This window comes from Opisthocomus hoazin, chromosome 19 (assembly GCF_030867145.1).
Source record: "Opisthocomus hoazin isolate bOpiHoa1 chromosome 19, bOpiHoa1.hap1, whole genome shotgun sequence".
Classification (NCBI taxonomy): Eukaryota; Metazoa; Chordata; class Aves; order Opisthocomiformes; family Opisthocomidae; genus Opisthocomus; species Opisthocomus hoazin.
The window spans coordinates 15,426,769-15,452,130 of NC_134432.1; the positions used below are offsets into that span (position 1 = coordinate 15,426,769).

The 25,362-nt window shown below is 56.2% G+C and overlaps 1 protein-coding gene across 1 annotated transcript in view; it reads left to right on the forward strand.

Moving 5' to 3' along the window:
• The first annotated feature begins 5,361 nt into the window (after positions 1-5,361).
• NACC2 (NACC family member 2) overlaps positions 5,362-25,362 on the forward strand; it is a 61,311-nt gene continuing 41,310 nt past the window's right edge. Inside the window, exon 1 of the mRNA XM_075439504.1 lies at positions 5,362-5,485. The gene's annotated coding sequence lies outside the window, so the exon portion shown is untranslated. The remainder of the gene's footprint in view (positions 5,486-25,362) is intronic.

A 25,362-nucleotide genomic window follows, 5' to 3' on the forward strand; every position in this document is an offset into this window, starting at 1 on the left:
CACCCCTCGCCGCGGCGATGGCCACCCCCACCGCAGCCCATCTGAGGGAGGAAGGTGAGGAAGATCTTGCAGGTCTTCTTCATGACCGAGTTGGCTGGAAAGTCCCATCTCTGTGTCCTCTACTCGCTGGCTTCGTCAGCCATGGGTGCAGCTCCGTGGGCTCCCTGGCACCGGTCTGGTGCCCAGCCCGGCCGGCTGCCTCCCACGGCCGTTCGGAAATACAGCTGGGAAGCAAGATGCAAAGTGCATTTCAACCATCTTCCATGCCCTGAGAGCCCAGAATCTGCAGAAGGAACAAAATCTCTGAAGCTTTGCAGTGAACAGTTCATGTTTAGCTGGAGAGCTGCAGCCGGGAAGGGTTAAACGGACGTGGGATGCTGCAGGATGATTTCTTCTGCTTCGCTAAACTGCTGTTCAGATGGGGAAAAAAATAAAAAAAGTTAGCTTTTCTCCTGCGAGAATGTAAATGTTGGGTATTTTATCAAGTGATTTCTTCAGCCCTCAAGCCATTCTTCAATCTGAAATGCTAGATTTCAAAAAAAAAAAAAAAAAACAGGGAAGAGAGAGAATGAAAGAAAATATTTTCGTCAGCCCGAGAACACTTTGCAGACATTATGGAAAATGTTGCCTATTTTGTTTCCTCTAGTCGCTGCACCAATCTTTTGCATTAAAATCAGCACAGTAGTAAATAAACATGTTTTCTCTAGCCCTGGAGCCATTCTGAGACATCAAGCGGTACTTAAGGAACGTTTCTTTCTCCATCACAGGACATTTTTCAGCCGGCCCTGGCTGAAGGGAGGGAAGGTGCTCCCTTGGCTGAGGCAGCGGCGGCTGGCTCAAGGCTGGGGCAGGCCCTGGGCGAGTCGCGGAGCTCAGATTTTCTGTCCCGCTGAAGCACTTGGAGAAGAACAGGAGTTTCCCGGCCATACAGCGTCCCACCCCTCGCCGTGGAGGTGCCTGGATTTCCCGTGGAGCTCGGAGAGGTGCAGGGGGCTGCCGAAACCCAGCCCGCCGACCCCCTTCCCTGCGCCCAGCCTGAGCTCTGCGGAAACCGTCGCCAGCGTATGAAGCGTCTCGGGGCAATACGAATTCCTCGAGTCGCGTCCCCACGTCCTCTGCAACACGGGGATGCTGCGGCGTGAGCTGTGGTCCCTCAAGGAGGGACAAGGGGATGGTGCTGGCTGTCCCCTCTGGGGTGTTTGTGCCTGGGGAACAGCCCCAGGAGGGGGTCGTGGTGGTCCAGCCAGGCACAGCCGGGGCATCTCCAAACTCTTTCCAGTGGTGCCCAGCGACAGGACGAGGGGCAACGGGCACAAACTGAAGCAGAGGAAGTTCCAGCTGAACCCGAGGAAGAACTTCTTCCCTCTGAGGGTGATGGAGCCCTGGCCCAGGCTGCCCAGGGAGGCTGTGGAGTCTCCTTCTCTGGAGATATTCCAGCCCCGCCTGGACAAGGTCCTGTGCAGCCTGCTGTGGGTGACCCTGCTTGGGCAGGGGGTTGGACTGGGTGACCCACAGAGGTCCCTGCCAACCCCCACCATGCTGGGAATCTGTAAGCGTCACAGACAAAAGCGGAGTCCTCTGCGGTGGGACCGCTCGAGACTTGTGGGCAAATTTCCGTTCCAAATTTCATCCTATAGCCTAAAAAAAATAAGTAATTCATTTTCTTGCTTCTCTAAGCCCAAAATATTAAAACCAGCAAACCCATCTGCGTGATTAAAGCGCGCGGCGTTAGCCCTACGTCTTCTAAACAAATTTCAAAGGAATAACAAAAAACCTCTTTAAAGCACGAGCCTCTTTCTGTCTGTTCCGCACGCAAGATCGTGTCAGAACGTCTGAATCTGGAAGTTTCTTTTCTCTCACACTCTCGAACATTTATCATTTCACGGCTGCCTTAAAGATCTGCCGCAAAATATCCCCGTATTTTAAAAATCCGTACTGGATACCGAGAACTGCTCAAGGCTGAGGAATTTCATTAGCACTTGACACTTTAAAAAACAGTGTCAGGTCAGGACAAACACATTTCCTTTGCTGCGCAAGATAAAATCGGTTTTTTTTAGAAATGATGCATGAGAAATATGTCCCAAAACCGCATTCTGAGCCAGAGCGATCGTACTGCCCCGCCAGCGTGACGTTCCCTGCTCCCCTCCCTTCTGTTCCATTGAAGCATCTCGACGTGACGCCACCAACGCTCCAGCACCCGCACGGCCACCCGCTCGGGAGCGGGGACAGCGGTGGCCCACCCGGCCGCTTCCTGGGCAGAGCGGAGCCGCTGAGTCCCACTCCAGCGGAAATGGGTGAAATGTGTCCCGCGAGAGCTCCCCGTCGCAGGAGATCACAGAATCACAGAATGTTGGGGGTTGGAAGGGACCTCTGTGGACCATCTGGTCCAACCCCCTGCCCAAGCAGGGTCACCCACAGCAGGCTGCACAGCACCACGTCCAGGCGGGGCTGGAATATCTCCAGAGAAGGAGACTCCACAGCCTCCCTGGGCAGCCTGGGCCAGGGCTCCATCACCCTCAGAGGGAAGAAGTTCTTCCTTATGTTCAGACAGAGCTTCCTCTGCTTCAGTTTGTGCCCGTTGCCCCTTGTCCTGTCACTGGGCACCACTGCAAAGAGTCTGGCCCCGTCCTCCTGACACCCTCCTGACACAAGGCTTTGTGCCGCGGGAGAAGGGGCCGGGAGCGGGCGCGGAGCTGGAGGCAGCCCGGGAGGGTGGGCTCGGCTCTGGCCTGGGTCTGCGGGGCTGTGGGTCAGCGCAGGTCTTGGTTTGCTGGGGCCGTCTTCCCCCGGCGTGAAAATCCGGGCTGCGAGGCCAGCGAAAACCGAAAGCCCCTGGGTTTCGCTGGGGCTGGGAGCTCTGTGCCCCCGAGGGCTTCCCTCCGTGCTGTGCACGGGTTGCGGGCGGGCAGCATCACCCACCGGCCCCTCGCCGGGTGCCGCAGCCCCGCAACGCTGCCGGCTTCTCCTGCTCAGCTTCGAGGGGTTTAAACCTCCTCGCGGGCATCGTCAGCCCATCCCACCCCGCAGCCCGCTCCGTCCCTCCCTCAGCAGGGCGGCTCCTGCACGCGCTGATTCCAGACGGAATCCCACGGGATGCGGGCGCTGGGACGCGGTGATGCTCCGCGCCCTCGGAGCCGTCCCCTCGCCGACGCGCGAAGCTCGGCACGCGCACAGATATCGAGAAAATCAGGGCCCAGGCGAGTAAAATGGAGGCAGCACGCGGAGAGGAGAAGGCGTGGGTGGCGAGGTCGCGTGAATTCCAGAAATCAAACTGGTCCGGGGCTGAGAAACCGCCCGGCTGGCTGGGACGAACCAGGGGAGCTCGGCGGGGCGGGCTGGGGAGGCGGCCGGGGACGCTCGGACATTTCCCCGGTGGGATCGTTGGGCGAATCCTGTGGGATTTCCTCTCCGAAGGGAGCCGCCGGAGCCCGGAGCCCATGGCTGCGCGGTGTTCGGGAGGGTCCTCCGCCATGCCGAGATCCCGTGCTGCGAGCCGGCCGAGGGCTGGCAGCAGGCGAGCGGCGAGGGAGCGGGAGCAGCGGTCTGGTGCCCGCCGCGTCGGCGGCTGAAGCGGGACCGGGACGGGTTGGCCCGAGCGTGAAACTTCCCGTCTGCCTCGGCGGCTTTTGCGCTCGCTCTCGCTTCCACTCCAGGTTCTGGCGGGAGCTCTGAGCGACGCGCGAACACGTCGGGGACTGCGGTGGGGGAGCGAGCCCCCGAAGGGCCCCGGGCGCTGCCGCCGGGTGACGCCGGGCCCCTCTCGGCAAGATTCCGGAATTATTTAAGTTTGGGGTGGAAGCAAGGGTTTGGAGGGGACCCTCTGAGAGCGCACACACGTGGTCGGCATCGCACGTCACGCGGTGACGCCGTGGTACCGGCGCAACCAGCACGTCCCGCTGTCCGCACCCTGCCCAGAGCCAAAGCCTTGGCACGGCGGGAAGCACGGCGGGAAGCACGGCGGGAAGCATGGCGGGAAGCACGGCGGGAAGCATGGCGGGAAGGCAGTGGGAAGGCGGCGGGAAGGCGGGGGAAAGGCAGGGGAAAGGTGTGGGAAAGTGGCCCGAAGCGGTGGGCACAGGGCAGGGTGCCCAGGCAGCCCCCGAGCAGTGTGAGCAGGGGGGTGGGGTGGGACCCCAGCGGGGCTACGCACGCTCCAGCTGACATCATGTAGGGAATGAGGAAAATAAAATAAATTTTTTAAAAATTAAATAAAAAATGAAGTAATAAAATAATAAGGCAGTTGGCAGTTGGACTACGTGATCATGGTAGGTCCCTTCCAAGTGAATTACTCTATTCCATTCTACTAAAGAATAAAATAAAATAGAAAAAAAATAATAATAAAAATAAAATAAATGAAATGAAAAATTAAAATAATAAATGAAATTAAAAATTTAAACAAAAAAGAAATAATAAAATGAAAAAACCAAAATAATAAAGTAAAATAAAGTAATAAAGGTAAATAAAAATAAATAAAAGTAACAAAATTAAATGAAGAATTATAAAATGAAATAATAAAATAAAAAGGAAAGTAAAAAAAATTAAAATAAAATAAAGAAATTTAAAATGAAATAATGAAAGGAAATTAAACATAAAACAATAAAGTGGAATAAAATAAAAAATGGAAAATTTAAATAGTAAAATGGAAAAAATAAAACATGAAGCAAAAAAAAATACTAAAATGAAAAAAGAAAAAATTAAAATAAGAAAATAAATAATTAAAATAATAAAATAATAACAAAGGTAAAGAAAAATAATAATATATATAATGATACATATATGACATAATTATAATATAATAATATATATAATTATATATAAGACATAATTATGTTATAATAATAAAAAATTAAAAAGAAAAATAAAAATGAAATGAGATGAAACATCAAACAATAAAATGAAACAAAATAATAAAAATTTTAAAATTTTAAATAATTAAAATTAAAAAGAAAGTACACAAAATAAAATAAATAAATAAAATTTAAAAAATAAATAAATAAAATAAAAATAAGATAAAAAATTAACAACAAATAAAGTAAACCAGTATAAAATAAAATAAATGAAATCAAGAGATCCCGCCCCCCCCACCCCGTTCCCGGGCCGCGCCCCTCCACAGCGATGCCCCGGGGGGCGGCGGGGCTGGGGGGGGGGTCTCTGTGTCCGTCTCTCTGTCTCTGTCTGTGTGTGCCGGGGTCCCGCCCCCCGCGGTCCCTCCCCCCCGAGCGGGGGCATCCCGGAGGCGGGGGGGGGCGAGGGGCGGCGGCGGCGGGAGGTGGGACCGGACCCCCCCCGCCCCCCCTCCCCGTGGTCCGGTCCCACCCCCGCGGTGTCCCGGCGCGGGCCGTGCTGCGCGGCTGCCGGCGCGGGGCGAGGTCAGGGCCGGTCCATGTGAGAGCGGCCGGAATCACTTCCTGCCGCCGCCGCCGGGACCGCCGGCTCCCGCCGCCGCTAGGCCCAGGGCAGCGTCCGGGGGGCCGGCGCCCCGCAGGTGAGCCCCGGGACCCCCCCCGGGACCCCCCCACGCCGCGGCGGGGCGGGAGGGCGGGCGGGGGGCTGCACCCGGCATCCCCCTTTTAGATTTTAATAAGTTCCCCCCCCCATGTTACAACTCGTGCACCGCGCCAACACCCCTCAGCCCCCCCGGTTTTTTTTTTGGGGGGGGGGGGGCACGCACATCGCTGCTTTAATCCCAATCTGTCGTTACCACCCTGCGGTGACCCAGCGGGGGGGTTTGGCTCGGGCAGAGAGGGGATTCTGGGGGGCTGGCGCGGGGGGGGGCACTGGGAGGAGGAGGAGGAGGAGGGGGTCACCCTGGGTGCGTGTGTGTCCTCCCCCCCCGTGGGAAGCGGGGTGTGGGGGGGAGCTGGGTCGGTTCCTGCGGTGTTTTCAAGTCTTGCTCGGATGTGGGAAACCGGGTTATGATTGGAAACACCTTTCTGGGGGGGCTGCGGTGCGGCGGGGGGGTCGGGCCGGTTCGTGGCTGAAGGCGGGCGCAGGCCCCCGCGTTCTCTCCCAGGGGAGAAAAATGCTGCGAAAGGGGAGAGATTGGGAAAAACCCAACCCCGACACCCGGCCGAACGCCTCGGTCCGGAGCCGAGGACGGATCCCGGCGGTCCTTGGGGTGCCCGGTGCCCCCCCCACCCCCGGCACGGCTGGGGCTGGGGGCTGGCTGTCCCCAACCCAGCCGCGGAGACCCCGCCATCGGCGAGGGGTAAGGCCGCTGATCCGCTCGCTGGTGTCTTCAATTGGGGGGGGGGGGGGAAATATTGGGGTGGGTGGTTGGGTTTTTATTGGGTGAGCGCCTTGCCGAGCGCCGGCGCGTTCGCCCGCCTGCCGCAGTCTGCAGCCTGCTGTGCTTAAAGTGCTCAAGGACTTCTCCGAGCGTCTTCCCTGCCGTAGGAAAAACCGAGCGGCAGCAGTGCATCGCGTGCCGCGCTCGCCCGTCCCCGCCGACGGCGGAGTGCCGGCTCGCTTCCAGCCAAGTCTCCATGACCCGCTGCCTCGTTAATTGGAATATTCCCTTTTTTTCTGCCTCCCTGCACTCCTTTCGGGAGGCGTTTGCGAGGTTGCGGGCAGCTCGGTGCCTGCCAAGGGTTCGCCCCGCGGTGCGGAGGGGCCGGCGTGCCGCTTTGCCTTCGCCGGCTGAGACATTAAACAGCAGGAGAAGGTGAAATGGGTGAACAAACGGGAGCGATTGCTGCCCTCGCGGTGGCACGGCCGCTGCTCAGCAGCGATAGCCGCGGCAGGGCTGGCAGCGGCCGTGCCAGCTCCGTGGGGTCCCCGGTGCCTGCTGGGTGCCGGGGGGGGCCAAGAGAACCGGTCTCGCTCACAGGCACGGCGTTCAAGCACGGCTAATCCCAAGCTACCTGCCTTTTTCGTAGCCTGCTATTAAATAAAGCCCTTCCACTAGAAAGAAGAAAGCTGAGGCTTCCCTTATTAGCTGGATTGATGTTGTTTGTCCAGCCTGGGACAAGAAGTCCGTGACCTCAAGGTGTGGATAATGGCGGTAATAATAGTGTGAGGTGAAGTAAGCAGCAAATATAAAATAATTAGGGATCTTGTCCTCCTCCTCCTGAGAGTCAGTAGCCTTCCGCAGCTGTAACGGCCGCAGGTCTGGGGTTTTACCTCCTGCAGAAGCCTTACCATGAAGGCTTTGTGGGAGAAAAGTTGTGATATTTGGACGCTAAAGGGTAGGGATGGATTTCTAGAACTTAAAATCTGTCAAAGGAAACTTCCGAGGCTCGCTGAGCGGTACCAGTAGTCGGGCCAAAGTCAGACGTCAGCAGTGCGTGCGCGGGGGGGTCTCTGCATGGAAGGGGCTCGCCGGGGTGAAACATGGGGTTTCTGCTTCCCCGGGTGTCCCTGGGGAAATTCTCCCTTTGCCCCCGCGCTCTGGCCAGGGCCGTGCTGTTGGCAGCCCTTGGTGTGCTCCCCGCCGGCCGGTTCGGGTTGTTCGGGTCTCCCGAGGCTTTCCCCTCCTTTGTTCCCAGAAGATGGATCTCATCCTCGAGACGAGACGCGTGCGTTGATGCCGCACCGCTGCGGCAGTGCTGTTTTCGGTGCCCGCTTGCAGTGTGAACGGCTTTTCACCCACCCGGCCGTAACTCTGTGCTTTCCTGAGGGAGCCTCCTTGGATTTGGTGAGGCCCCATCTGCAGTACTCTGTCCAGTTCTGGGCTCCCCAGTTCAAGAAAGATGAAGAGCTACTGGAGAGAGTCCAGCGGAGGGCTGAGAGGATGATGAGGGGACTGGAGCATCTCTCCTACGAGGAGAGGCTGAGGGAGCTGGGCTTGTTCAGCCTGGAGAAGAGAAGGCTGAGAGGGGACCTTAGAAATGCCTCTAAATATCTGCAGGGTGGGTGTCAGGAGGACGGGGCGAGACTCTGTTCAGTGGTGCCCAGCGACAGGACAAGGGGCAATGGGCACAAACTGAAGCAGAGGAAGCTCCAGCTGAAGATGAGGAAGAACTTCTTCCCTCTGAGGGTGACGGAGCCCTGGCCCAGGCTGCCCAGGGAGGCTGTGGAGTCTCCTTCTCTGGAGATATTCCAGCCCTGCCTGGACGCGGTGCTGTGCAGCCTGCTGTGGGTGACCCTGCTTGGGCAGGGTGTTGGACTGGGTGACCCACAGAGGTCCCTGCCAACCCCCACCATGCTGTGATTCATTGCTGCTCGGCACTCGGGGAAGAAGCGCCAAGAAGTCTCCTGCCGGAGCCCGTCCGGCCCGGTGAGCTCTGGCTTTCCTGCAGAGAAACCTCCAGACTGAAGTGTGCTTACCCGCCTGGGGATGCAAACCAGCTCGCCTCGGAATGGAAATATTTATTTTAGACTGTCTGCTTATAAAGCCCCATTTCCCTGCCAGCCTTCCGGAGGGCTCGCGCCGGGCTGCGGAGCTCTGCGGGGCCGGGCGGTGTCGGAGAGCCGGCTCTGGTGGCACGGCGGGGCTGAAGTCGGCGCGCGCGGACGGCGTGGACTGGGGATAAACACGGCGAAACCGCCCGCGGAAGGGCGACGCGACGCCGTGCTGGCTTCGCTCCGCACGGTGCCTGTGTTTAAAAATACCCAGGGCTGACAAAATGCGGTTAGAAGGAGGCTTCAGCCCGGGGTTCGGATTCTCCCAGGTTTTCTGCGCCAGCCGGCGCTGGGGGTCGGGAGCTGGGGTGGGCCGTGCCGGGCTGATGGGACTACTCCTGGGGTGCTGAGGAGCAGAGAGGCTGCACTTGAAATGCTTTTTTTTATTTCCTCTTTTCCTACATTTCTTGGCGTTTAGTTGAATGCAATGAAAGAAGCAAAACGCAGGCGTTCAGCCCTTCTCGCTCTCTGCAACTACTTGGAAGGAGGGTGTAGTGAGGGGGGGGTTGGTCTCCCAAGTAACCAGCGACAGGACGAGAGGCAGTGGCCTCAAGTTGCATCAGGGGAGGTTTAGACTGGACATTAGGAAAAATTTCTTTACTGAAAGAACTTCTTCACTCAGAGTGATGGAGCCCTGGCCCAGGCTGCCCAGGGAGGCTGTGGAGTCTCCTTCTCTGGAGATATTCCAGACCCACCTGAACACGGTGCTGTGCAGCCTGCTCTGGGTGACCCTGCTTGGGCAGGGGGTTGGGCTGGATGACCCACAGAGGTCCCTGCCAACCCCGAACGTTCTGTGATTCTGTGAAAGAGTGGTCCAGGCTGCCCAGGGAGGGGGTGGAGTCCCCATCCCTGGAGGGACTCAAAAAATGTGTAGATGTGGCACTTCAGGACATGGTGGTGATGGGTTGACGGTTGGACTTCATGATCTTAGAGGTCTTTTCCAACCTTAATGATTGTATGATTCTGAGAAATTACAGCTGGAGGAAAGTAAAGTGAATTGTGAGTTCCCTGCCCTACCCAATGGCCAGAGAGCGCGTTGGGTCTCGCTGCCTTTGGCGTGAGCCCGTGTCGCCGTCCGACGCGCAGCCTCCCAGCCCGCCCAGCCTCCGTCCGGGGAGGGGGACGCGGACCCGGCTGGGACGGGCACACCCAGAGGAGGTGTTGGCCTGGGGTTGGTGATGTTGGGTTTTTTCTTTGACTCAAGCCCGTAGAGCAGTTGAGAAATAGGTGAAGCGTGCTCAGGAGAGGGTGAGGCTGATGGTTTTCTGTACCTGACTTTATTTGTGAAGTGACAGGAGTTTTGACAGGCTTTGTGTCTTTTTTAGCAAATCAAGTGTCATGCCAGGTTTGCCTGTGGATGAGATCATTTGCAAAATATGTTTCCCAGCTTGCTTCGGGCATAATTCATTGTGTCAGCTCCAATTGCTCATTTGCTAGGAACGGTGATTCATTAGCAGTTCATTTTTTAAATTTTTTTTTTAAGTTCAACTTGTTTTTAAGCAAATGTTTGGAAGCAGAACAGAAATTTTTAAAAAAATACAAAATCTCACAGTCTTTGTATCCACAAATGCTGCTGTTCAGGGAAAGCTTGCTAACACGCCACGATCCCGGGGAGGGGGACGTGGTCCCCGGGCGAGCTCCGCTGTGCGGGACTGCGCTCGTTTTCGTCATGTGCTTGCTCCTAAATGGGGACGGAGGTAATAAAAATTGGACTGCTGGGATGGAGCCTGCCACGCGGAGCCCCGGGGTGATGGAAGCGGCGTGCGGAGCTCCCTCCTCCTGTCCCCTGGCGAGGGGTTCCAGCCCGCTGCAGGTACCGCGCTCCTCCTCGTCCCTGGGCTCGGCCGGGGCGAAGGCTGCGCTGCGGATGGGAGCCGGGAGGGATGGGGGGCTGCTGGGGTGACCCCGGCTCTGCCGCTGAGCCCCTCGCCGCGGGAGGTGCCGGGGCCGGTGTGAGCGGAGCAGTGATTTGTTTGGTGTGGTGAGCGAGACCCCCGAGAGCTGGCGGCTAGAGGGGAAGATGAACCGCGCTTGGCACGCGCGCTGTGCCGTGTGCGTTCCGGGGCTGCTCGCTGCCGTCGCAGTGTGGCTCCGGTCGTTTTAGAGGTCCTCACGTCAGACTTTTTAAAAAAAAAAATTTTGCATGTCAAGTACATTTTTTTGTGTTTCGCTTCCTATGAAGACGAACGTTTCAGCGCATTTTTTCCCGGAGGTGGGTGGATGGGGGGGCAGAAATCACTGCTGCTGCAGCAGCCGCGGGCTGTCCTCCCCGAACAAACCGGAGCGTGGGGGCTGAATAAACTGAGATACTTTTCACAATAAGATTGATTTTTATTTTTTTTTATAAACTTCTAAGTGATTGCGAACTGCACATTCAAAGAGAAGCAACTTGACAGGGTGGGTTTTTTCCCCTGTGCAACAATTCTCTAGAAAGTACTCTTGAAATGTTGTGGGGTTTTTTTTTCCTGAGTGTTTGTGCATTCTCTCTCTCTCTTTCTCCCAACTTAAGATTTTTTAAAACCGTAAGCCAAAAAAATTGGGAAAGGGGGGGAGAGAGCACGGTAACAGGGGGAGTCTGCTGACTTCTGGCTCGCCGGCGCCGTGCCCAAGCGCTGCCGGCTTGCTTCGGCGGCCGGTGCCAGCAGCGAAGGGCAGCGGAGCGTGCGGGGAGGGAGGCGACTCCATCGGAGTCACCATATATAGGCACTGGGGTGAGATTAAACACTTCACCTCCTGGTGCCATCCCCACGGCAATAAAGCCAATATCAGGATCTATTAATCACTCGCAAGAACAGGAGGAGAAAAATCCACTTTTCTCCCCAGCATCTCGTTTGTAGCAATCAGGGCTCTTCTGGATCTATCGATCTGGGGAGAGGAGCCAGATGTTTTCCATCCCCGGGTGTCTGGGGACCGAATTTCGGCAGCGCGGTGAGGAGCGGCGTGCGCGAAGAATCGCAAGTTGGAGATGACCGAGCTTGTGCTTGCTCGGGCTGGTGGGCTCGGTGCGGAGCGGTTGTGTGGAAAGGGCCCTGTGTTCGGGTGCCAACACTGGCTCGGCTCCACGCGCGCGTTCCTACACGGTACCCACCGGGGAAGCATATGGCAGCCGCTGGTGTGTGTATATATATATATGTATATCTATATATGTTGTGTGGGGGTACATGTTTTACATGCCAGTTCTCTCTGTCATAGGACAAATATTTACACTCTCGTTATGTGAAGCATCAGGAAAACGAGGGTTGGGTTTGGAAATCAGGTAATTCCTTGCAGAGATGTTGCCGAAGTCACGGTTTAGTGATGACACAGCGAAGCGGCGATGATGTTTCGCTGCTCGGCGCTTTCTAGGGCGTGAAGCTTTGAAGGGATTACGCTGCGTAGAGGTGTAACACGCAAGTGTATAAATAAAGGGTTGGCATTTCAAGGCGTGCCGTGCAGAAGGCAATGGCCAGGTGCCCGAAAGACACGGGGAGCGAGGTTTGGTGCGTTTGAGGGCGGTTAAAATGACTTGATCTCCGAGGGAGGAGGCCGATGGGCCTGGCCAGCGTCGGGTGGGAGACCTCCCGCGGGACGGGACGTGCCCGGCTGCCCTGGTGCACCACGCACCCCTCCCAGAGAGGCTCTGCTCTTGGGTGCAGCCGAGGTCCCGCTGGAAGGACAACCGCACAAGCAGGGGTGACCCCTCTCCGTAGGGCCCCCGGGCTGGAGACCTGCCGAAGTGCTGTAGCAACCTTCGTAGGACCAAACCGGCGTAGGGTGATGTGCTTTTTTGGGTGCGTTTTCTAGGGTTGGAATCACACTCTCGTTGCAAACACAGAGTTTGATGATTCGCGGGTGGTTGCGTGGAGGGTTTATATCACTCTGCTTTGGTCTTCACAGTCCGTCAGAACTTCTCAGCGAGGAGAAGTAAGATGTGGTGGTTTTTGCATCACTCCTGTGGCTGCCGCCCAGCCTCAGAGGCAGGGGAAAGCCTCTGCGCAGCTCAGTCCCTCATTTCTATGAAGAAAAGTTCTTTAAAACTTCACCTGTCTGCTCTGCAGTTGTCTTCTCCTTTTGCTCCTCGCTCCATGTAGACGTGCCAACGTCATCAATACATACCTGTGCTTAACGAAACACTACTGCTCAGGTTTAATTGGCTTGTCATTAAGAAGTAAAATAAAATTTTGCATGGTGGTTGTAACCGCACCTTTCACAGAATCACAGAATCAGAATCCCAGCGTGGTCGGGGTTGGCAGGGCCCTCTGTGGGTCACCCAGCCCAACCCCCTGCCCAAGCAGGGTCACCCAGAGCAGGCTGCACAGCACCGCGTCCAGGCGGGGCTGGAATATCTCCAGAGAAGGAGACTCCACAGCCTCCCTGGGCAGCCTGGTCCAGGGCTCCGTCACCCTCAGAGGGAAGAAGTTCTTCCTCGTGTTCGTACAGAACGGAATGTTTCACGGCTGCGCGTGCTGCTGTGGCGGCGGTGCCTGAGCCGGCAGCGCCGGCGCCGTGCGGGGACCGGGGCGATGGGCAGCAGCGGGAGCCTCCTCGGCGTCGGCTGCTCCGCTGCGTCACCCCGGGGAAATCGGGTCCGCTGCCAGCTTCGAAGCAGGTTTGTGCTGGCAGATCTGCGCCTGCGTTGGTGATGCTGCCGGGGTTATTGCCTCAGCACAGCCCCGCCAAGAGACAGCGCCTGGGGACGGCAGAGATGGGGCAGGCGGCTGCAGTGCTGGGTTTGTGACTCCTGGTCTGAGCGCGGTTCCTGCTCCTAACGCAGCGTTAACACGCTTTTCTGCGTTTCGCTCGGTTCCCAGCACAGCACTCGGTGCCGTCGGTTAATTTTGCTATGTTGGTATTTTTGTTGTCAGCAGTTTTTTCTTTTTTGAAGCATATAAAACCGTTAGTGTGAAAGAAGATTACAAAGATACATTACAATTAAAATGTTAATGAAATCGGCATCGTGCAACTTTTGAAACCATTTAGACATTAATCTTGCTTGGTCTTACGTCCATTAACTCCGGCGATTCTTATTCCACACTGACCCCTGCTGAGAGAGTCGGGCTATAATTGGATTTTAAAAACTGGGGGGAAGAAAAGGAGGGAGCGAGAAAAGCCGTTTTAAAAATGAAGAAGTTGGGAAGCTCGCATTCGCTTGCGGCGTGGGCGTCCGTGGAAATGAAGCTGACGGAAAGCGGCCGTGCAGCCCCGCGCTGCCCTGCCCGCCGCCTGCCTCCGGGTCTGGCCCGGGGTCCCCGGCGTGGGTGGCCGCCAGGCTGGGCTGCTCCTCGGCAGCGTGCCGTCACCGTGACCTTGGGCAGGGCGCGAGCACCGCGCTCCGCCACCGTTCGCCCGGGCGAAACGTGAGAAGGGCCGTGGCGGGATGGCGGGCGGCTGCTCGAGGCTCTTGGCGGGAGGCAGTGGGAGAACAGCGAGTAATCGTCTGCCGTTACGGCTTCAGCTTCTCCCTGTTCCTCCAAAAGAGTATTTCTACAGATTAACTGGTTTGGGTGACGGAGCACTGGAGCCCTGGCCCAGGCTGCCCAGGGAGGCTGTGGAGTCTCCTTCTCTGGAGATATTCCAGCCCCGCCTGGACGCGGTGCTGTGCAGCCTGCTCTGGGTGACCCTGCTTGGGCAGGGGGTTGGACTGGGTGACCCACAGAGGTCCCTTCCAACCCCGACCATTCTGTGATTCTGGGTTTTTTTAAGGTGGTTTTTTTGCAGCTTACACAATATTTGGATGGGGGCCAGCCCCCCCTCCAGCCCGCGGGGCAGGCGCAGAGGAGGATTGACCAACCCGCAGGCTGTGTCGTGAATCGAACAGCGGGGCTGCTCGGCTCCTCAGGCAGCTCCCAGGGTCTGCGCCACGGCTCCGTCGGGGCCATGCGCCGTGCTCGGCCGTGCCGAGCCCCCAGTCCATCCGGAACACTCTGTGCCGGCCGGCCCCGGGGCTCGGGCGCGCTTGGCTTCTGGACATCTTCTCCAGAGCTTCTCAGCTGCCGCGTCTCCTAGGGGGGGATGCTGGTGTCCCTACCCATGGTGGGGGGTCGGAGCTAGATGATCTGTGAGGTGCCCCCCAGTCCAAACCATCCTGTGAGAGGTGGGGAAGGGTGGGTGCTGCGTTAGTGAGGAAGGCAGGGTCGGGAGGGGACTCGTTACCGGGGCGGGCGTGCTGCTGACGAGGCAGCGGTGCGGCTCGCGGGTGGGTGGGCTGCAAGCCGCAGGGTGAGCACGTCCCGGCGAGGGAGCTGGAGTGAAGCACCAGCCCGGCTTGCGTTTGTGCTGCAAGCGTGACATTTCTTTTTTAAAAAAAAACGATAAATAGAAATTTGGAAGTTGCCGAGCTGTCGTCTCCCAGCTGCTCCGCTCTCCTCCGAGCTCGCTGTGCCGTCGTGGGGTGCTGTACCGCGCGGGCACGCGAGCGAGGGGGTGGATGTTGGTGTGCTGGCCAGGCCTGCTTGGCCGAAACACCGGCAGGGCTTGGGAGAAAGCAGCGGCCGTTGCTTGGGGCCGGGGTCATGCGTGGTGAAGAGAGCCGTGAGGCACAGAGCGTGCTGCTGGCACCCCGTCACGGGACGCGGGTGCTGCACGGCCGGGGCGATGCAGGCGCTTCCTCGGAGCTCCGAACTGGCTGTTCACACGCAGCAGAGGCTGGGCTTGAATGGTTTTATTCCCTTTTTATGTGCGTAAAAAAAAGTAATTTACACTGTTGTCGGTTTGTGTCGAGTGTTCAGGCATCGCCTGAATTTATAACCTGGCAGAATTTGGGACGAGGATCCAAAATCATCTTGTTTGGCAGGGCCTGGGGGGACCTCACTGGACCGTGACCCAGCAGCGTCCCAGCTCTGCTGGGCGAGTGAACTGGGACGTGTTGCTGGCACGGGCGTACCCCAGGGTCCCGTTTTGTACCCGTGGGTGAAACCAACGGCGTTTCTGCCGGCCTGGTTAAGCTGCCTCAGGGGATGGGGAGGGAAACCACCCCACCGAGCGACAGAGCACCGGCAGAATGTCCTGGTGTGTTCGACCTCTGTCTCTGCCCTCCCGTCCCGCGGGGGTCCTGCGCCAGGAGGGAATTCCCGAGGGCAGGAGGGCTGCCAGGCTGCCGAGGGGCACCTGCAGGTCTGCTCCCGAAGCCCTCAGAGATACAGCCGGGTGATGACCACCGTGGAGACGACCACCGGCACGGCGATGGGAGCTGCGGCATCTGTTGCGCGCTCGCCTTCCCACGTGGGCGTTGAGGCTTCCCGCGCTCCTCCGTCTCTCAGCACGGTGGCAGACGTGCAGGCAGGGAACAAAGAAATTACTGTTTGAAATTCCTGGCTTATTTTATTGATGTGCGCTGGCAGTTGTAGGCCAAGGAAGAGGGAGCGAAACGAAGCAACCCCAGCCATTCCCAGCGCGGGTTTCTGGCCCGGCACGCAGGTGGTTTCCTAGCAAGGTGGATTTCTGTGTTGCAGACTGAGCGAGAGGCACACCAGAATCGATACCTGAGTAGTCCAATAAAATCTGTGGGAATTTAATTTCAAGCAATCTAATAACTGCTCTTTCGAATGGCTGTTGGGTGTTTTGTTTTTTGGTGCTTTTTTCGTTGGAGTTTTTCATTGTGCAACTGTAAAAATGTGGATTGAGCCCAACGTAGTGCTTTGGTTTTGCTGTGTAAGCATCGAGCCGGAGCCCGGTTGACCCTGGAGTCGGGCAGCGAGGGCTGGAGAGCCCGTGGTGCCAGCTGGGGTGGCTGGGCTCTGGGGGGGGGCCCCATGAGACCCATGGATGGTGGCAACGCTTCTGCTTCCAGGTTGCAATGCTGATTTCGGCACACAGGCTGCTTTTATGTCCTTGCATGGTGTCGTTAGGATTTCTAGTCCCGTGTCCTTGAAGATTCATGAACCAGTTTGGGGAAGAGCCCGTGAAGCGCCGTCCTGTTCCGCTCCCCAGCGGGCAGCAGCCTGGAGAGGAGCACGGGAGCCGGGCGCGTCTCGAGCCCTTGCCTGCTCAGAGCCTGTCACGGTTGTGAAGGAGGTCGGTTGGTGTCCTGCTGCCAGTAACACCGGTGCTGGTCTCCATCCCTCGCGTGGGGCTTGGGCGGGCTGCCCGGCGGTCCCCGCTCGAGACCCTTCCCAGGCTCGGACAAGCGCCTGTGCGTTTCCTTGGGAGGGGATGGGTGCTTCTGCAGAGCGTACTGAGCCGCTTGGTATCTTCATGAATATTTTTGCCATCAAATTTAGGAAGATTCCTCATTCATCTTCCCCTTAAGATCCCAAACTGGCTGTTGTCTTGTTTGCAAGTGGCCTTAGGGGAGGTGTATCCTGCAGTACTTGCTGACTGATCTGCATTCGGCACGAGAAACGATGCAGGAGGGAGGACTTAACTTTTCGCTCGTTGGAGGGGAGCTGGGGCTGGCGCAGCTGGGACGGGAGGGCGGTGCGGCGCGGAGGGGCTGGAGGAGCCGAGTGACGGCGTCGCTGAGTGTCCTCGGAGGTGGCAGTCGCGTGCGCGGCGGTGCTCGGAGCTGAGCAGCGCTCATAGAATCATGAAGGTTGGAAAAGACCTCTAAGATCATCAGGTCTAACCATGCACCCGACACCCCCATGCCTGCTAAGCCATGTCCTGAAGTGCCCCATCTACACGGCTTTTGAACCCCTCCAGGGACGGGGACTCTACCACCGCCCTGGGCAGCCTGGTCCAATTCCTGAGCACTCTTGCAGTAAAGACATCTTTTCGAATATCCAATCTAAACCTCCCCTGATGCAGCTTGAGGCCATTGCCTCTCGTCCTATCGCTGGTTACTTGGGAGAAGAGACCAACCCCCGCCTCACTACACCCTCCTGTCAGGGAGCTGTAGAGAGCGAGAAGGTCCCCCCTCAGCCTCCTCTTCTCCAGACTAAGCAGCCTCAGCTCTCTCAGCTGCTCCCCATCAGGCTTGTTCTCCAGCCCCCTCCCCAGCCTGGCTGCCCTTCTCTGGACACGCTCCAGCCCCTCAATGTCCTTCTTGTAGTGAGGGGCCCAACACTGAGCACAGCACTCGAGGTGCGGCCTCACCAGTGCCAAGCACAGGGGCATGATCCCTGCCATGCTCCTGCTGGCCACACCATTCCTGATCCAAGCCAGGATGCCATTGTCCTGCTTGGCCACCTGGGCACGCTGCTGGCTCATGGTCAGCCGACTGTCGACCAGCACCCCCAACTCGCACTTCACCGATGCGTTGTTTTCTGCAGGTAGGACAGAACTGTTTGGTGTTTACCCAGGCTCGCAGATCTTACCAACACCACTAATTCTTTCTTTTACTAAAGCCCAGTTAGAAAGACCCAGTCTGTGCTCACCCGAGCGCTGCTGGGCTGGCCAGCCCCTGCGGAAGGGCGTGATGGCAGGAGCTGCTGCCTCATGGCAGCTCCGGCCCGAGAGATGAGAGGAGATCTGCCCGGCAGCGTGGTGAGCCCTGGGCAGACCTCGCTCCTGGGCTGCATCCAGGCAGGCTGAGCGCGTCTGCTTTGGGCCATGCACCCACCACAGCTCAGCAGAGCGTCGGGCGTTATTTTTGCTGCTTGATCACCAGCAGAATACAGAGGGCCACTACAGTGGTACACGCGTCCACTGGTGATGCCCATGGTGCAGCATGTTGCTTTTTCAGTGACTTTAAAGAACAAAAATATTCCAGCAGCCTTACTACTGTTTTGTAAGGTTTGATATAGTGAAAGTCATGATCTCTCTCTGGAGAGAGTCCAGCGGAGGGCTACGAGGATGATGAGGGGACTGGAGCATCTCTCCTAGGAGGAAAGGCTGAGGGAGCTGGGCTTGTTCAGCCTGGAGAAGAGGAGGCTGAGAGGGGACCTTAGAAATGCCTCTAAATATCTGCAGGGTGGGGGTCAGGAGGACGGGGCCAGACTCTTTCCAGTGGTGCCCAGCGACAGGACAAGGGGCAATGGGCACAAACTGAAGCAGAGGAAGCTCCAGCTGAACCTGAGGAAGAACTTCTTCCCTCTGAGGGTGACAGAGCCCTGGCCCAGGCTGCCCAGGGAGGCTGTGGAGTCTCCTTCTCTGGAGATATTCCAGCCCCGCCTGGACGCGGTGCTGTGCAGCCTGCTGTGGGTGACCCTGCTTGGGCAGGGGGTTGGGCTGGGTGACCCACAGAGGTCCCTGCCAACCCTGAACATTCTGTGATTCTGTGATTTAATAGCACCTTGGAAAACAAATGCAGCCCTCACAACTCCAGACTGATATTTCCCCCCAGATCATTAAAGCAGTTTGTGTACGGTTCAATTGCAATATATTTATAAAACAACACACATTAGAGTGGGGTGCCAGCCCAGCGGGAGCCCGGCTCTTGCAGGCTCCCTCGGCCGTGCCCACGGGTGCGTGCAGTTGAACTGTTGGGTGTCTCAGACTTTTAGACTTAGTTTTGTAGATGGGGAACAAACCACCCACCCTGAAGGCGGAGTGATGTCCTCCTGGGTGCGTGAGAGGCGTGGGCAGCGCTGGCTGGATGAGGCGCGCTCTCCTCTGTGGTCCTGAGGATGCTCGGGGCTGGGGACTCTCGCTTTCCGGGGCACGTGCTGGCGCTGGCGCCGCGTGGCAATGGTCTCGGGAGCGCAGCCTACGCTGTGGGTCCTGCCTCGTGTTTTCCTCCAAATCCGAGGCTGTTACATCGTTTGTATGATGAGGAACAGATTGGTCTGAAAGTGTTGTCTGTCCTGGCTTCGGTGAAGTGTGTGTGGCTCCTGCATTTTATTGCCTCGTGCAAGGGCTGTCCCAAGGACCTCTCTGAATTCCTTTCGCAGTTTTATTTCGTTTCAGGGAAGGTTAGCTCGGGTTTAAACCACTTGGCTGTGGCTGTTAAGCCTTAGTGACATATTAAGCATTTAATATCCAAGTGCATTCACTTCCCACCCACATCCCCCGTTTGAGATGGGCTGAGGGAAATAGTCGGTGCCCACATCTAAAAGGATGCTGCTCGGCACGCCGTACGCTTGGCGTCCTCCTGGACCTCTGCTTCTTATGTTCAGTTCCTGACCTAATTAGGCGTGAACGATGGCGTGAGCGGAGATCTTGTGACAGCATCAGACAACACCTAATCCCTCGGAGAGGTTTCGGGAAGATTGCCGGCTGCCGGAGGGGACAGCTTCTTGCGCGGCGGCGACGTGGCGGTGACGGCACGGTCTGAATTCCCGGTGCTCCGTACGCAGCTCTGCCGCCAGCCGGGCGAAAGAAGTAACCCAGATAAACCAGTGCCACCAGTACCTGGTGGCAGTGAGGGTATGCCCCGGTGCCACCACCTCCGCTCGGTGTTACCCTGGGGCTCGGCGGCGTGGCACGGCTTGGTGTGAGTACGGACGGGAGAATCGGCCTTAATCGCGGTGGTGCGTCTAATTGCGTTACATCTGAATTTCTGGGTCCTTGCTTAACTCGTGCGGTACATCAGAAGCTCTTGTGAAACGTGATGTGCCGGAGCAGCAGCACAGGAAAAAGCTCTGCCTTCTGCGAAGCCAGGCTGTTGCAGCGCAGTTTGTTTGGCGAGGTTTTGAAAGGCGGTGTCGCAATCTGCAACAGCAGAGTAGTGGGAAGATGGTCAGGTGGCGCTTGGGACTTCAACAGACAGATTTCGTGTCTGTGTGTTTTTGCAACACCTTTCTATAAAGGGAAACATAATTTAAAATATGATTACTTAGTGTTGTAACAGTCTTCTCAAACGTTTTTGCATTATGCAGAGATCATTATCAGAGGCTGATATTAACTTGCAAAGAATATTATGCAAATCATTCTCCTGTTCTTCTAAAAAGAAATTTCCTTCATAATGCAAAGCGTGACAAAAAAAATTGTGCAGAGGCTTTTGGCAAAATTACATTCAGAAGATGTAACAGTTTTTCTGCTTACTAGCACAATCCATTTGTGCCTTTCTACTGGATTTTCTCAACTCGAGCTGATAAAGGATGAATTTTAAAATGAGGGCTGGGGTTGGGGGGGGGGGGGGATATTGTACCTGATGGGTTCAGGAACAGACGAGGAGGCTTTTCGTGTTTAGATCATTGATTCGAATCCGTCCTGATGGTCATTACGGGCTCTGTGAGTTTTCAGCCATCAGTTGCTCCCTGCAGTCGTTTGGTGGGGTGTCTCGTGTTTCCATCAGGCAGGGTGCACAGGGTCACAGAATGGTGGGGGTTGGAAGGGACCTCTTTGGGTCACCCCATCCAACCCCCCTGCCAAAGCAGGGTCGCCTACAGCAGGCTGTAGAGGACCTTGTCCAGGCAGGGCTTGAATATCTCCAGAGAAGGAGACTCCACCACCTCCCTGGGCAGCCTGGGCCAGGGCTCCATCCCCTTGGAGTGAAGAAGTTCTTCCTCATGTTCAGAAGGAGCTTCATCTGCTTCAGTTTGTGCCCGTTGCCCCTTGTCCTGTCGCCTTCACCGTGAGCAGCGGCCCGTGGGTGCCCGGCTCCAGTACGCTGCGCAGTGCCCGGCTCCCCGGACACCCAGTATCGGGCAGTTACTGCACTCCGCGGGCTCTGCGCCACTGGTCCCAGTCAGACCGTCCCGAATGAGGGGCACTGCCTGGGCGATGGGAGCCTGGACTGGGACGCCCGTGGTGGGACGGATGGTCCTGCCCTGAGGCGGTCCAGCCCTGGCATCTTCTCTGGGTTGCTCCGAGCATCAGCGTGTTCCTGGAGGAGATGCTGGCCCTGGCTGAAGTCAGTGTGGCCTTTGCCACTGGCTTCATCCCTCCTCCGTGTATTTTTCTGGTTACAAACTGGTTGTATCGGTTCAGAGCTGCCCCTTTCTAGTACAGAAACCAGATTCTGCTGAAATCGAGAGGATTGTTGTGTAGGTATCGGCTGCTCTGCTCTTATAGATTGATTGATAAAAATAGACCCTAATAAATATTGTAACCGGCTTAAATGACTAAAATATTTACAGGCTGCGGATCGCAGTCAGAGTTGGAAAGGCTCGTTCACTGTAGAGCCCCATTTTTCAGGCACATAAGATCATTTTGACGAACTGTAGCCTTCCTCCTGAAGTTTTTTTTAGGCATTTCTCAATACAAATGTGATTGAGGAAACTCAGTAACATTCAGAGATGCATATTGAATTATAGCGTCGTAAAATGGCAGAGCGGGTTCTCACTAGCATGGGATATTTTCGGAGGTTTTTTCGTGTCTGGTTAGATAACTCAATATTTTAAAATCAAACCAAATTAGATAAATAAGCTGAAAGTCGTAGTTAGCATTCGTCGAGCAACTGCGGCTGGCTGTTGGGCATTGACTGGCTCCACCTCTAGCTGCAGGGTTTCCCGGTTATCAACGGGTGAATACTAATCCTTGTTTATTCTCTGCTGCAGAGAAATGGATTCCTCAGTAGTTTTCGATCTTTGGAAGACGCCCTTGGTGAGAGCTGGGTCGAAGCGCCCTGGGCGGGCGGATTCATCTGTGCGATGGGCACGACGGTGCTCAGCTGGGCACCACCGTTCATACCCTGTGCCAACGCGATACACTGTATTTCGGTGACACAGAGGAGAACTTTTAATCCCCCGAAGGTGGCCCCAGGGCATGGTTGGGGTGCGATCGTTACGGCAGCGAGCGATCACAGGAGTTGGCTCTGCCCTGTGCTTCCCACGGGCATCTCCAGTGCCCTGCTCCCCGCCGTGACGAGCCGCGGGGACACGCGCTGGAGCCCACCTGGGGAGCTGCTGGGGAAGGACGGCGTTTTGTTGTGTCAGCGGTTGCGTGGAAGGGTGAATCCGAGCGGTGAGGTGTTTGGCTCCAAGTGTGGTGGCAGAGAGGAATCTTTTACCTTGTGGGTTGCTTTCTTTCCTGGATGTTCGGTAGCGCAGGCTCGCTCGGCGAGCACAGCGCTGTTCTGCAAATCTCTTCCTGCTGTCCTCTCGAAAGCGGTGATGCTGCCAAGTGAAAGTCAAACATTTTGCTGGAAACTTTCTCCTATTTTGCTCCCGAGGACTCCTGTTGACTGTATTTGCTGGTCCCAGAGTACGAGCGCCCAGCAGCCATCCCTGTGGATCCCGCGGCGTGGGGCTGGTGGCCTCACCACGGCGGCAACTTGGGCTGTCCCAGGTGGGCTCTGTCCCCGGCAGTGGGCTGGGCTGCGGTGCTGGGCTCGCTGCTGTCGGCTCTGCCGGTCCCGCCGTGCACCTGCCGGGGCTGGGGGTAACCGGGATGGCAGGGTCACCTCTCGCGCCGGATGACTCTTTCCCTGTGTTCCCATTGTATTTCCAGTTGGGAATACATCCGGGAATATCCCCTGTCAGCGGGGCAGAGCGGATTTCGTTCCCTTGAACTGCTGCAGCAGTTAGGAAATTCAAACAAAAAACTGCCCTGCGTGTAAAGAGCTTGGGTTTTTTTCTTTTACTTCTGAAAAAGACTGGGAGCGCGAAGGGCGGGAGCGCGGCGTTGCGGGGGTGAGGTGTGGCCCTGTCGAGGCACCCTGTTCCCTTCGTGTCCCTTTGGGAGCCTGTCCCGTGACGGGGCAAAGCACTCAGAAAAACTTGGCCAGGCTGAAGGAAGACCTCAGAGTCTTAAAATACAGCGAAATCTTCTAGACTGTCAGTTCTTCTTTCTGTAGGTGAGCCCAGCCTCTGCATGAAGGGCTGCAGCGTGAAGCAGCAGAATTTCTCTGGGTTTTATAGTATTTCTTAGAAGAGCATTTGCAGCGCTAATCATCGAGCTCCTTCCTTTTGTTTCCCCCCCTTTCCCAATTAACCTCGTATTAGACTGCGCGTATCGACAGTGGCTTTTATCCTCCACCGCTCTTCGCCGGGTTTTAAATTGCCGCCTGCCTCACCACGGCCGTGTTCTCACCGCCACGCGTCCATAAAATCCCAGCGGAGGCCGGCGCGGGCATCTGCTGGAGGGAAACCCTTCCCAACAAACAGGGTGAAAATTGTCACCGGTTGTGTACGTTATGGGCAAGGAAAAGACTCCAACTGGGTGTAAGCTGTGAGTGGGTGTCGTGGAAGTGAGTTCTGCTCATGCACGGCGCGGGTTATTCTGGCGTGAGTTAGGGGCTGGCCCTTCTGCAGGCTTGCGGAGGTGGCAGCCAACATTACAACCTTGAAGAATCTTGTAGGACGTCAAAGTTTTAATTAAAAATCTGACTTGGTTGGGGGTATTTTGGTTTAGCATGAATGTCTTCATTTCTTTGGAAAGAGAATGAAGTGCAGCCCTTAGTATTTTTTTTTTTTTTTATTTCTGCATATTTATTCTGGAAGTTGAAGCATTAGAAAATAATTGAGTAAAACAAAATCCACAAGGCTTCAAATTACCTCTAGCTTAATGTTTTATTTAAAAGGTTTGCTAACTGACATTCTTTATAATGAATTAGGTCACGCGGCTCGGAAGAGTGTTGTGGGTTTTCTTTTTAACATTTAAATTTGAGGCTGTTTCCCTCGAAACTTGGGCTCCGCTGCTGCGAACCGCCGTACGGCTGCGACGCCCCGGCTCGGGGAATCTCGCTCTAATTATTCTCCATCACACCGGTGCAAATGAATATATCCACGTTTGGAGGATCGAAGCCGTGTTGTCATGGCAATCTCCGTAAGGTCATGAGAAACTCATGGATATTGTTCGCCGCCTCTCCCGGGAGACCTCTCCTACCTTTGTAAAACTATGGGCTTGGGGGACTTGGGTAATAACTTCAAAGTGCAGTTTTGTGGTGGTTTGGCTACGGGGCTTCTCTGCTGCGCGCCGGGGGCTGGAGGTGCTGCAGTTCAGGTGGAGCTGCCGGCGGGCTCTCACGAGCTGGCGGGTTGTCTTCTGCGAGCTGCAGCTCGCCGGGTCCCGAGCCGGTACGTGGACCCAGCTTGCTCGGGGAGGTGGGAGCCTCGTAACCCACGGGACAGCGGCGGGGACCCTGCGTTAATGGTGCTCGGCGTGCGGGGATGGGCTCTGCCTCGGGTTTGGTTGGGAAAGGGTTTGCTGGAAAAAACTAAAAAACCAAAAACCCCCTCAAAATACAAACCTAAAAACCCCCCAAAAATACACCCCCCAAAAAAAAAACCCCAAAAATACAACCACCCCCAAAAAACCCCAAACTCTGCTTTCTTAATGGGAGGAGGCGATGCTGGCTGGAGCGGTAGCAATAGGGACCCCCAGAGCTGTCCCCGTCCCTGTGCTGCCGGGGGGCATCGCCCCGAGCCCCTTCCCTCCGTGCGTGGCAGCGCGGCAGCGGGGGGCTGCGGGGGGTTGCGGGGGGCTGCGGCGGCCGCAGAGCGATGCTGGGCCGTGAGCCCCGGGTCGTGCCTGCCGCCGCGCCGGGGGGATTCACCGGAGAAACCGCGTCAGCGGGAAACAGGGGCAGCACGGGGGGGTTTGCTCGGCCCTGCTTGGGCAGAGCTCGCCCCTCCTCAGAGAGATCGTGGCAGAGTCACGGGGTGGCTTTATTCGGGTTGTGGAAGGTGAGAAACGGAGAACAAAGCGCGTCTGCCTGGCGCGCAGCGGGAGGCTGGGCAGCTGCGAGTCTCTGCTGCGGGGAGCGCTGCTTTCTGAGCAGCGGTAGATCTTAAACTGGAATTAAAGCTAAATTTTAAAAAAGTAAGTGTAAAAGTGGTCCAGAAAGTTTGTTGAATAACTTGGATGGAAACCTTTTGCCAGTTTGGACGGCAGCAGCAGCACCGGTGGCTGTACACGGAGCGTGGGCAGCAGGACGAATGGATTCGCTGCAATCGGCGTTGAGCAGCTCTCGGCTGAGGCGATCCGTGGAGACGTGCGTTGATGGTTTTGGATCTCCTGTTGCTTTTTGTTTTTTAAAAGACTCCAAACAACACAAGCAAAACAAAACCAGAAAGAAGTCTTACTGATAGAGAGCCATGAAAGCAGTTTGATTTACCACTAAATGCACATTAAATCTGAAATTCTTTTGCTAGCCTGAAGAAGTTATACGTACACACATATGTACATACATGCACACATACACATACATACATATGTACATACGTACACACATATGTACATACAGACATACACACATCTGTACATACATACACACACACATCCCCCCTGCATTTGTGCCTTTCGGCGGGTTTAGTGCATATTCATGCCAATCGTTGA